Raw genomic sequence first — 14,602 nt, 5'->3', positions numbered from 1 at the left:
TGCCGATGTTATTACTGCAATATGTTATATAAATAATATTGTTAAAATATTAAAATTAAAAATAAATCATTACATAACTTTACCGTTTGTTTTAAGTTCGCATTTATAGACTGGGGGAAAAAAAAGACAGACGTATATCACGGCCTGCTGGAGTATAGTAAACACAGAAAACATTTTACAGCAAGAATGTTGAAGAAAGATACGGTATTTTGGTTTTCCGAAGTTGCCGTCATTAAACAGAAACCAACATGGAGATTTCATTGCAACTAATTAGAAATTCGTCTTTCAGGTATGTAATAAACGATCTTCGCACAAAATAATGTACGATACACGAGCGGTATGTTTGTTTTCATGTTCTCGGAAATTAAAGAAGCTCAACTACGTTTCGCTTTTTCAATCTTTTCCTCGAACATGAAAACATCAACATACCGCTCTTGTAACGCATATTACTATATCTCACTAGTGGAATAAAGTAATGTTGAAAAAATCCTACTTTACAAACGCAAAAGTATTTAGTAAAGGCATGTTTTTCATTATGGTTTGGATAAAGATAAATTTATTTTATGATATTATTTTTCAATGCTCTTGCATTTTAAATGTCATTTGCTTTCTGTGAATAATTGAAAATTGACACGTTAATTTGATGTTGAAATACTACCACAAACTTAGGAAATTCACAAAATCAACTCTTGAAATGTTACGTTAAGACACTAGGACTGAACTTTTGTCCAAAATGGTAAAAATAAATAAATATAATTTTTTACATAAATAATTACCTTATATATTTGTTTAAAATTCCGTCCTGTATTTAGCCCCCGCCTACTACTTTTAAAGATCTGGCGACCATTTTTAAAATGCTACACCCACTAAAAATTGAGTTCTCTCAAAACTACGTTTTTGGTCAATAATAAAGTTACTAGCGGCTTCCATCTGCTCCGATTTACACGAAACTTTGCAAGAATACTCAGAATATTGCAATACACAAAACCGTGCGTGAAATCAGCTCTTCATTGGAAACTTTTCTTGATATAAATTTTAAGTTTTAAAAATTGCAGAAAATTATAAAAGCAAAAAAATATTATTTGTAAGAAAATTTTATCTTATGAACAATTTCTCATATTTAAAGATCCATGCACATTTTCCTTTTTCATGAAATGTAAGTCCTTCACAGAAGATTTTTAAAAGCAAAAACAATTCTGATGCCGTCAGGGATGTTTTGAACTTATGTATAATTAATATCATTAAAATACGTGAAAAATAATGTCAAAAGGAACTAATGAATGAAACTTGATGAAATTTGGTACTGTTATTTAAACGTACAGACACAACGAACCCACCGAATTTGGAAGAAATTATTAAAAGACTTCATACGCTTCAAAACTCAGCCCCAGTGTTCCTTAATACAATAGAGTTGCAGTTAAGTCACGCTGAAAGCCGCAAAGTCTTGGAGCACAATTCAGATAAAAGTCATGGATATTTTCCACTGATGTAATCATTTCAGCAGCACTACGTCCCTACAATTTACTCACTATCTAAGAAGAATATTTCTTTAGGGGTAAAGGTAGCAGCCATGTAGGACTCATATCCCTCCCTACTGATACTAATACAATTTCCCGGATTAGAAAGGAATCTTAACCTCCTGCTACATTGTGAGTCTTCATAAGCTATAACAGCAATGACATTATCTTTTAATATGTGGAGAAAATGTTGAATAAATAAACGACTAAAAACAAAAGTACTTAGGCCTACAAGGGAAGTACAGCGTATAGGTAATTAAGTATGGACACTTCGCGTCGGTACCTTTGATGTAGACGGACTGATTTCAATGACCTTCAAGCCAGCTAAAGCGTGAGATTCTGCTTTCTCCCTAGAGTTGGCGCTGACATCACACCAGCTAGCAGTCGACACAGCGGAAATATAACACATATAATTAATACATCTAGGTACATTACGTACTCAAATAAAATAAATTGGATCAATAAAATAATAAATCCGTCATTAACTGTAATGTCTAGACTCTAGAGTTCCTTTATAAAGAGATTTGAGACGTTGACCCAACAACAATTAAAATATGTAATGATTTGATAGCATTGAAAATGGAAAAACCAAACTCTTATGAGAAGTAAAACCATATACCTATATTATATTGTATATAAATATTAAACGAATTCGATACCTAATTTTATAATGTATTATATTATTTTATAATATAATTTATTATATCTGAAATATAAAAAAAAAATATTATTACAACTAGTTTGCCACTGAGAAATAAGGAAAAGCTGTTAACTTGAATTTATTTGAAGCAAAGCGTTACTGGATTATGCACTAAGGTAGGCGATGTTTGGATCCTGTGTCTCAACTCTATACTCAATTATTATCTTAGCGTATGCTCGATTACACTAACTTCTAGCGCTTGAAAGTAGAACTAAACGCCGGCGCAGAGAGAAACAAAGCACAGGAAAATTCGCTCAGTGTCCATTCTTTACAATCTCTGTTCGCTGGGAAGTAGGTAGGAGGATAGGTTAGGTAGGATGTATGGGTGGATGATTGGAAGGATATGAACAAAAGAAGAAAATAGATAGGAAGGAACATTATTGATGTAACAGATGAAGGGAAGGAATATAAAGACAGAAGCATAGACAAGCGAAAATATTTGAAGATACCCTAATGAGAGTGCAAGTGGAAAAAGGAGAGAAGAAAAATGAAAACGTTATGAAAAGTACTCTAAACGCAAAGTTGAATGAAGTACGAAGTGGAAAATAAAAATTGAACAGTGTATGTAATAGAATAAATAGGGAAATAACAGGAAGTAATGCTGAGAGACTAACATAAAGAAGTGTATAATCAAATGAGAAGTAGGTAGAATGCAAGAAAAGATGAAAGAAAAAAGAAGGAAAGAAAGAAAGAAGGAAAGAAAGAAAGAAAGAAAGAAAGAAAGAAAGAAAGAAAGAAAGATGAAAGGCAAGAAGGGCAGAAATAAAAATTGAGTTGGAGGAAACAATTACATCTGACACCATCAGATTAACCCTTTAATTGGCAAAAGTTCATTTCTCACACTAGTTTATTAAATCGTGTCGGACTGTAAAGAAAACAAGTAGCCTACCGCTATGTTTCGTAGACAATGACACTAATATAATGAAATTATTTGAACATGCGTATGATAGTAGATAGTTCAACGTGTGAACCTCAGAGGTCTGCATCGGACGTTTTCGCTCGAGCGCCAAGTAGTTCATAGCATAATCCGACAGGTAGCGGACATGCATGATGGGTAAAATTGTCGCGAGCGATAAATCCTCGAACAGTATAAGCCGAGCGTTAGACATTCGTTCTTGTTACAGTGATGAACTGTGTAGTAACATCATAGATGTTTATCATTTCAAAACTTTGCAGTGTTTAACTAACCTTTCAACAGTACAACTACAAAACTTGCTTTAAAATGTAATATAAATGTTGTAGGTAAATATTTCCCCCCCCCCCCACACAGGAGTGATTTTGTTTTTGCCATATCTGATAGATGTTATTGGATGTAAATGTAATTATTATAAACGGAGAACACAATCACGATAATGCAAGAAATGTATCAAGTTTTCTAGTAATAATAATAATAATAATAATAATAATAATAATAATAATAATAATAATAATAATAACCTCTAATAATTAGTGTATCAATCTTTGCGTCTGTAACAGTTGTGCAGCATGATCATTCGTTTTATTATATTTTCTGTGACGTTATCTCTGTACTAATATTGTTATTAATCTACTGCTATATCAATAATATTTTGTAAAACGTTTCTACATTGTCGCAGTATATAGGCGGAACACTATGTATGGACCTATCATGTTATAGCCTATATGTGGTAAATCAAATATTAAATAATTATTAATTAGGAATAATAACTGTATATCGAAGTTTTTCATACTATTTTATTTATAACTTCATGTTACTGTTTTGGTATGTTCCATTAGACGTTTGTCATAAACGCAAAAAATAAAGCCTTATTTTTACCGTGTGAGCGAAACATATGTGTATCTTAGTTGTCGCCTTCCATACAAGATAAGACATGTCGGTGAGATGACCTTGTACTGTGCTTCTATTTATTACGAGCATATCACGACCGATCTTATCTCACTCGAGCGTGCGACATTCGACCGAGTTCAAGCGAGCGATTTAACTCCAATGCAGCACTCTGGTGACGATCATGTATAAGTCAAAGGAAATATCTTTACAAGCTGTATTTTATGTACAAAGAAAATAATTGTGGAAAATGTTTTGGAAATTTAAATTTTTTATATGTTGTACAACATTATAATATTGTGTAATTTTGGGTATTTAATTTTCCTACCAATTCTTTCTATTGTTCTATTAATATTATAGCATACTAGTGGCTTATGCAGCAAATGCTGCAAACTAAGTTCATTAGAAGTTCTAATAAAAAATTTTCAGATTTATTTTCAATGAAAAATACCGGACATTTTTGAAAGTTATTTGCTTCCCTTTGAATGTTTTTTTTATGCCAAATAGTTTTTCTTAAACCTATCCATCTTCTGTTTTTGAGTTTGAAAGCGAAAATGCAAGTAAAAATCTCAAGACGATCATTGGGTTTTTCATGTGGGAGTAAAGCAATAGCTATTGCAGGTAATTGTGGATTGTAGGTGAAAGTTAAGAAAAGTGAGGTTTGCTATGCTTTCGAACAATAGACATAGCATCTTGGTATAGCTGCTGCATATAGAGTTTGAAATGTAGAGGGTAAAATCATTTTATCAACAGTAATCTCACTAGAGGTTTTGATTTATCTAGAGAAAATCAAAACTCGAGTGGGATTTAATTGACTATTACACGATTAGAAGAACGTATATAAAGATTAGAAGTAACAAAGTACTCCAATACAATAAAATATTAATTGGCTTATGAAAATACAACTGTCTTCAAATGTATGAACTATCGAACCTGACGATGTCATATCCAGGCCTTGTACACTGATTTCTGACAAGTAAGTATTATTATTATTATTATTATTATTATTATTATTATTATTATTGTACCATCTCAACATTACGCTAGATGGCAGTAGTGTTTTATGATTATGTTTTCTTGTTACCGGTATCAGTTGTGCCAACTATGGAATCATCATTGAACTCTGTGGACTGTTACTAGTCAAGAAGGCATTGTTGATTCAATTTCATTTTTATTAAAATGCAACATTCCACTTCAATTATCCGAATCCCAGTAATCAACGTCACTTGACAGATGATTTTCAATAAATCTTAATATTAAACAATCTCTGATACGTGACTATCCATAATATCATATAGCAGAAGCTATAACATAACCTAACTAATATACTGTACACAAGTGTTAGAAAAGTTTTAATTAACGACGATGACATAAAAAAAATAAACATGAATAATTTTAAAAGGAATAATTATTGAATGTACAATTTTCAAATTTGAATGTGGTTGGTGGTTCAATTGATGTTATATTGGACGTGTGCGTAACAGAAGTGAACTCGTTGATTTAGGCCTACATGGTGTATTCAACTTATTCAGGATTTCCGAATGAATGATTTTAAAAGGAATAATTATTGAATGTACAATTTTCAAATTTGATGTTATATTGGACGTGTGCGTAATAGAAGTGGAACTCGTTGATTTAGGCCTACATGGTGTATTCCACTTATTCAGGATTTCCGAATGGTAATAATAATAATAATAATAATAATAATAATAATAATAATAATAGCCTAATGTGTTCCTTGAAGGGCAAAGGCCTCCTGCTAGAGGGTAGCTCTGTTTCACTAACGCGGTGAGCTACTCCGCGTTAGGTTGTGTCTAGTGTTTCTTTGTCTGGTTGGAGTTGATTTCGCTGTCACTTTGATTGATTTGATTTCACTAACACTTTTATTATATTGAATGCACTTTCACTGAGTCAACTTGGGATGTTGTTTGTGGCTGGCACTGCCTTCGTTTGTAGTCGACTCCCAATTGTTCTCCATGTTCCCCTGCTTCTTGCTATTCTGGACCATTGCTGGCCTGCTTGTGTTGTGTAGAAGTCTGCCCACCTCTTCCTTGGTCTGCCTCTGTGCCGGTCTCCTGTGCGCGGGTCCCACATGGTGGCTCTGTATGTCCATCTTTCGTCTTTCATCCGCGCGATGTGGCCTCCCCATTTCCACTTCAATTTGTTTGCTCTTTGTGTGACGTTTGTTGTTGATGCCATTTGGGACAGCGAATCATTGGAAATAATGTCTCTCATAGTTATTCCCAATATCTTTCGTTCCATTTTCCTTTGGCATATTTCTAGCGCATTCATCTGTCTGTTTGTTGTCGACCATGTTTGGCATCCATAAAGTAGTGTTGTGTAGACGCAGGTTTGTAATACTTCGAATTTGAGTCTTCTGCTGATTGTCTTATCCAGAAGTATGAACTGGAGGGACCAGAAGGATTTCCAAGCTAAGGATATTCTTCTTCTTATTTCTTTTCCAGTCTTGTCTTTAAAGGAAATTAGTTGGCCTAGGTATGTGTATTCCGTTGCATATGGTAGCGTTGTTCCGTCAATTGAGATGGGGATTTCTTGTCTGTTTGTCATCAGCTGTGTTTTTGTCATGTTCATTGATAGACCTGCGGTTTTGCTTTGTGTACAGAGTTGTTGGAGCATTGACTGTAGTTCTTCTGGTGTTTTTGCGAACAGGACTACGTCGTCCGCGAATCTTAGGTCTGTTAGGTGTCTTCCGTTTATGTTTATTCCCTGTTGCTTGTTCCAGTTCATTTTTCTGCATACATTTTCCAAAACGCTTGTAAAGAGTTTGGGAGAGATTGGGTCACCTTGTCGTACTCCACGTTCTAGACGGAACAATTGACCTTCTTTTTCTGTTCTTACCTTAGCAAAGTTTTGTCTATAAATATTGCTCAATAGACGAATGTATTTGTCTTCCACTCCCTGTGTCGACAAGGCCTTCCGAATGGTGCTCTTCATTTATTTGTAAATCGGATTTCAGAAGATGCATAGGTATGATCAGTGATTTTTATTAATTCTTGTTCTTGAATGCCAATGCAAGTCATATTTGAAACTGCTGTGCGTCGACTGGAGTGATTTGTAATTTATATATATTTTTTTTGACGTCCAGACCAGCGCAGTTTCAAATGTTGGCAAACAAAGAAACAAATGCTAGGGACGCGATAAAATTAAACAAATGCTAGGGACGCGATAAAATTGTGCGATAAGCAGCCATGATTGGTTGAAATACGTCCTTTCGTACCGTTTTATTGGTCAAAAGTAGTATGACGTAGTAAGAGTGTAATAGTCCTGCTAAGAGATCTTGCTGAAATAATCGGGAGACTACAAAATTTTGTAGGCCTCTTATTTTATCACTAAGTAATACCTTTTGGTCTTTCCTTATGAACCGCAATTTTTTCGCTGTCTCCAGCCAATACTGAAGAGAATGACGCATATAAATATCTACCACACCGCCATTAAGTATATGACAAAGACCCAACCCCACTTCATTAACAACAATAAAAATAACTATATAACTATAAAAGATATTAGGCCTATTATCTTAGGTAAGTTTTGTAGTACACACACGCACGCACGCACACACACTATATAGCCGCCACCACTCAGTAAATTAGAGAAATTAAGATATAATTTAAGATATTCTCTACATCTATTTATATAATCCCAAACGGTTCACTTTCATATCATCAATTTACCATTAATATACATCTTGATTACATAACTTTTAACACTATATCACTTCGGAATATGTATTATATGTCTTTCTCGTGTTCAATTCTATCGTACCTGGTACAAAACAAAAGGCGCCAAGACTAGCAACAACCAGCTCTGAAGAAGGCCCATAACAGGCCGAAACATTTAAACCAGGTACGATAGAATTTAACACGAGAAAGACATATAATACATATTCCGAACCATTGATATGTATAATTAATGAAAAATAGTCGCATCACGGCTTAACTATAATAATATTTAATTTCTAATGATAATAATGCCATCAAAGCACCTCAAGTTTTGTAGATTTTAATATCCATTACACAGCTTTACTCAGAAAATTACTCATCGCAGAATCAGACCTGTAAATTATTTTTAATAAGTCTTGAAGTTTTTAATAACCAAATGAATTTCAGCTCTAAATATGTCAGCAATCCTGCAGGCCATGGCCTTCGTGTAATAGCCTACTGTTTAGTGTAGTGTGTGTTTTGTTTTATTCTGAAATGCAATTAATTGTCAAAACTGACGAAAGATGCATTTTGGAAAATAGGAAAATTATGCAGGGAAACTAACGCTTCACTGAAGTTACTATTTTTCTGAAAATCCTTGGAAGTCAAGCTTCAAAATGACGGGTCATTCATTAAAATCCGTTTAGCCTTTTCCCCGCAATTTCCATTACCATTTCAAATTATAGCATATAGTCTATTAACCTTACACAAACGGTTAGGGAAAACACGGAAATTTTACTTGAAGCAAGTAAAGCGATCGGTTTGGAAGTAAATCCCGAAAAGACAAAGTATATGATTATGTCTCGTGACGGGAATATTGTACGAAATGGAAATATAAATATTGGAGATTTATCCTTCGAAGAGGTGGAAAAATTCAAATATCTTGGAGCAACAGTAACAAATATAAATGACACTCGGGAGGAAATTAAACGCAGAATAAATATGGGAAATGCGTGTTATTATTCGGTTGAGAAGCTCTTATCATCCAGTCTGCTGTCCAAAAATCTGAAAGTTAGAATTTATAAAACAGTTATATTACCGGTTCTTCTATATGGCTGTGAAACTTGGACTCTCACTCTGAGAGAGGAACATAGGTTAAGGGTGTTTGAGAATAAGGTGCTTAGGAAAATATTTGGGGCTAAGCGGGATGAAGTTACAGGAGAATGGAGAAAGTTACACAACACAGAACTGCACGCATTGTATTCTTCACCTGACATAATTAGGAACTTGAAATCCAGACGTTTGAGATGGGCAGGGCATGTAGCACGTATGGGCGAATCCAGAAATGCATATAGAGTGTTAGTTGGAAGACCGGAGGGAAAAAGACCTTTAGGGAGGCCGAGACGTAGATGGGAGGATAATATTAAAATGGATTTGAGGGAGGTGGGGTATGATGATAGAGACTGGCTTAATCTTGCACAGGATAGGGACCGATGGCGGGCTTATGTGAGGGCGGCAATGAACCTTCGGGTTCCTTAAAAGCCATTTGTAAGTAAGTAAGTAAGTAAGTCTATTAACCTATTGTATCCTATAGGATACTTTGTGAATTTAAGGGTTAAAGGAAATGATGAGAGGGAAGAAAGTACGAAAAGGAGTGAAAATGAAGGAAAGAAAAGCGGAAGCGAGCTAGAAGTAAATAAAAACAGAGAATACAATGAAGGAAAAAAAATGAATGAATGAATGAATGAATGAATGAATGAATGAATGAATGAATGAATGAATGAAATGGTCAAGTACAGAATCAAACGGTAGGTATAATTAGAAATAACATTAGCCTACTAAGAAGGAGCACAGTTTTATACGTATTTTTGTTTAGTCAACTGTCCGAAGACAGGTCTGAACCTCACAAGTGATACCAACAAGGCACCACTTTTGAGGCAACTATACCAGAAGATAATGTGGTAGCGTAGCCAGTTCCTTTTCCCTTGCTTCGTATACATCACCGATTACCTAAATATTACTTTAATTAAATTTCAGATGTACACAAACAATTCTGTGGTGTATGGTCAGAACATAAATTCAAAAATGGTCTTTTTTTTAGCTGAAAGCGCAGCCCTATATAAAAACAGGTTCTCTTTCGTTTGGCATAGTCGTGATATCTCCAGCTAATCTTTTGTTATTATCATTCACATTTGTATGTAAATTGGAATGATTATTTTTATAGGAAAAGTGAAAATAAAATTGCTTGTATCTCAAAACAGGATTTTTGAAAGTATCATGTTTTGACCAAACACCATAGAATTGTTCCTTCTCTGACAGATATCGTCAAGTGAGATGTACTGCCTGATAAATCAGCCAAAACCTCATAGGCAACTTATACGTATGTATATTGTATATATTACAAAGAAAGAATATTGACTATAGCTACAGTAGCTAGTTCTGGTTTGGTTGGGTGGACTACGACGTGGTTCTGGTGTCACACATACACAAATCGTTACGTCATGTTCCAGACTATTCCCTGGAACGTTCAAAGACATTTATCGACTTTGCAGCAGCCTTAAAATCACATTCAGCGTCGCACACTGTTTTGATTCGTTCCCAAGACGCGACAAAGTAGATTTCCGCCAGGGTTTTGTGTTTTCTGACGAATTAAATTAAAGCTGTACAATAGAACAGTCGTCCATTAGGAGGCAATATGTGATTGTTCTTTCGTTGAAAACGTGTATCTTTTCTCCTGAGTTACAAAACATTGTTCTAGCTCTTGTAACTTGTGATCTACTACCTTTCAAGGAAGTTGAGAGAGACTGCTATCTGTACTCCAACTATTTATTTCACTATGCATGCGTAATATTATCAGGACAGATAGTTTAGTCATAACAAACTGCTCAAAACAATTAGAAGAACACTATGATTTATTTAAATATTTTTATTGGATAAAGATACAGACATGAAATTAATAAAGTATATTATTTATGATTATTTATGGCCACATTAATCTCCATGTCAATAAAAACAAATGAATAATGTCAACAAACAACTTTTTAAAACATTGCACTATATAAGAAATTGAATCTCGTCCTTACTTATCAAACTTAAACACCTGTTATAAAGATCTAGTATCGTGTATGGTCTCCACGACATTCGATGACAGCTTGGCACCTTCATGGCATGGTCCCTATGAGATTCTGTATTTACTCTTGGGGGATATTCTCCCATTCATCCTTCAGAGCATCTCCTAGTTCCTGCAGGGTTTGTGAAGCTTGATGTCGGTTCCTGACTTTCCTATAAGGACCCACAAGAGTTCAGTAGCGTTGAGATCCGGGCTGATCGCTGGCCACTCCATTACCTCAATTTCATTCTCTCTTAGGAAATCCCTGGTGACAGCCTCAGAATGTGCCCGGACATTATCCTGAACAAACAGATATCCAGGGCCTATTCCAATGCTCTTCTAGAACGTCCTCGATAAACCGGACAGTATTCAGTCGCTGGGGAACAATTACGAGGTCCGTATGAGTGTTGTACATAATTCCGGCCCACACCATTATGGAACCTCCACCGAATCTATCAATTTCCTGTACAGCTCCTAGCCGTCCCCACACCCTTAAACGATCATCAAAGTGTAAGACGATACCTGGATTCGTCCGGGAAGAGCACAGACTGCCACTGGTTGAGGTTCCTTTTTTTTATTTTTTATTTTATTGGGTTATTTTACGACGCTGTATCAACATCTAGGTTATTTAGCGTCTGAATGATATGAAGGTGATAATGCCGGTGAAATGAGTCCGGGGTCAGGCACCGAAAGTTACCCAGCATTTGCTCGTATTGGGTTGAGGGAAAATTCCGGAAAAACCTCAACCAGGTAACTTGCCCCGACCGGGATTCGAACCCGGACCACCTGGTTTCGCAGCCAGACGCGTTGACCGTTACTCCACAGGTGTGGACTTCAGGTTTCAATTCGCATAGTTTTCAGCAAACGTAAGTCTTGCTGCCTTATGCTCACTTGTCAAACGCTGTTTTAACAGGCCTTTTTGGACGAATATTCTCTTTCCTTAATCTGTTCTTTACCGTTTGGTATGAAACCCGGATTTCGGAAGACATTTAGAGGTCATTCTGCAGTTCTCTTGAAGTTTTTGTACTCTGTCGAAGAGCAGATAGGACAATGTATCTGTCGTCCTGGGGGCTTGTTTTACACTTACGGCCCTGGCCAGGTCTTCTACAATACTGACGTGTCTCTCTGTGCCTGTTGCGTAACCTGGGCACCACGGAAGGAGAAACCTCAAGCTCTCTAGCCATTTGACTGAGTGATTGACCTTGTCGTAAAAGAAGTAGTGCATGATACACTTCAAATGCATTAAAATGCCTCATTTTGTCAGAGACTTTAATAAACAAGACAATAATCAGCATTCGTCACTATAGCAACGTCAGAAAGTTTACCAATTAGAAGTTGTCAGTGCCTTCACGTAATTACTCTGTATTTAGGTCATGGATTTTTTAAATTTGTATCCATAGATTAAATTAATGTTCCAATTTACATATTGTCCAATTTTCAGCATCACAGCTTCAAAAAACACTAAGTTATTCAATTTATTACAAGTGTTCCTCTAATTGTTTTGAGCAGTGTATTAGTAAGTACACAAAGATATAAACCACACATCAAGGTAAGTGTAGCAAACACAATTTTGTGACTCGCCAAGTAAAAAGAATGCCTTCTTCCTTTCAATCGAGAAAATATAGAAAAATATTTTGAACTGGAGTCATTTGAGTTACGGTGTTATGAAGTAGCTTGCGAAAAGAAATTCAGTAACAATGGTAAGGTACGTCAGCGGAAGATCCCACATTTAAGGAACATTTCAATATTCTGGATGAAGAAGCGGTTGAAAAAAAATTGAACTTCCCTTATTGTAATGCAGACCATTATTTAATATTTAAATCTATGCTCAACTGATATCTTTCCCAGTAATTGGATAAGATGCCACATGTAATGGGGTGAGATGCCACAATTTTTAAATAAAAAATATTTACAAATGAATGAAACAGAAAACAATATCTTACATTTATTTTATAAATAATTGATTAAATGGCGATCTTACTCATGTTAATTATGTAAGCATGTGCGGCTTACAGCTGTTTCGGTGTTACTTGACACCACCCTCAGAGCCTTCTGTGTCTCGGTGTCATCTCAACTTCGCTGCCTGTTGTGTGGGTGCGTTCGTGTGATGAAGAGTTGAGTCAAATAGTGTGTGTTCTGAAATTGATCTGTGTTTTGAGAATTTGATTGGGGTGTGTTTTAGTGTGTCTGTATATTTCATATTGTTCTAGTGTTTTATATATATATATATATATATATATATATATATATATATATATATATATAGTCAAGAAGCTTGAGTTTATGAGGAAACTAGAAAGAATAGACTGTGAAGGTACTATTTCGCATTGTCTGTAATGAGGCGATAGTAGGGATCCTAGTGGTTATCAACTATCTATGGATGCATATTTGCTATGTATTGATCTTCGTGACTGTATATGGTTTTCTGTCCGTTGACAACTGTGATACAATGCTTTGTGCAAAGTTTGAGGCATCAGAACTTCATAGTGTTTAAATTAAAAATATTTAAATTTAACGTATTTTCATAAAATTAGCAATTTAAACTGTTATGGCTCCGAAACCCTTTCACCTAATGATCAAAATCAAGGTTTATTTTGATGCTGAGAACTTAAAGTTTATATTGACATGTAAACAGTTTTTCTTACTTTTTATGGAAATGGAGAAATTTAGATTTTTCCTCATTTCGCCTTTGCCCACGAAAAAATATTTTTAAAATATATGGTTAGATTCCGCATTGAAAGTACAAATAAACACATATTTTTTACTGGTGCACCATTTATAAGAAAGTATTGAAAATATCAAATAAAGAAAATAAATAGTACGCGCGTGAAGTAACCAGCTGACTGTGAGGCGGGACCTAGCGGAGGGAAGCAAGGTCAGGAGACATAAACACGTGATGTTTCGTCTAGTAGCGCATGGCTAGGCTAGCTTTATCACAAGTTTTCATAAACACAGGAGTAAAATGACGCCCAACGCTCGCTTATCTTCAGCTCTCGGCCAGTGCATGCGGTACTGCACCGTTCAAGTCTAGGCATATGAAAATAATTTATTTAATACTCTCGAAACTTATTGCCAAGCCACTAAGCAAACAATGCCGAATCCCTCTTAATAATGCAAGGTTTTTTTCTCAATATTTTTTACAATTTTACAAATGGGCAAAAAGCCTAAAAGTAAGTAAAATCAGATTATCTGTATCTCTGTATATAATAAAAATAAGTATTACTTCTTAACATAACCTACCAAATGTCAGCTTCAAAATGAGCTCCCGTTCAGTGTTCTGCAGTAAATGGTTCCAGAGTTCTGAGCGCTGAAATAGGCTTGTTTTTCTAAAATACGCTAAATTTGTCGCTCAATAGTACGAAAACCGTTTGACTTTCGATAGTATATTTTTGCAAATGCACTCTCCTCTGCACCTTGTACAAATAGGGAAAAAATTAGAGTATTAAAAAATGCGAGGTTTTTTACTGACCGATTTCATATGGAATAGCCCATATACAGTACTAGACAGTGCTATAACTATAACTGCAAAGTTGCAGTGTGACTCGTTTAGGCAGCTGCTTTTCTACGGACTTAGTTGTGATGCAGTGAATGATTTTCCGATAAAAATTCCCCTAATCGAATGCTCGTCTTTATCGCACATTCTATAGGTCTACAACACTCTGTTCAAAGCAGCAATGAGTCAGACTGGCCGGGCAAAGGACTGTTTCTAGCATTGACCGTGGCGTACAAAGCAAGCCTGGCGCACAAAGGACCGCTTTCAATATAATAGATGTTAATAATTTGTAGCCATCTGGTCCCGTGACTGGGCTCCAT

Source organism: Periplaneta americana, chromosome 12 (genome assembly GCF_040183065.1).
Source record: "Periplaneta americana isolate PAMFEO1 chromosome 12, P.americana_PAMFEO1_priV1, whole genome shotgun sequence".
Classification (NCBI taxonomy): domain Eukaryota; kingdom Metazoa; phylum Arthropoda; class Insecta; order Blattodea; family Blattidae; genus Periplaneta; species Periplaneta americana.
Note: the sequence above shows the minus strand (reverse complement) of the source record.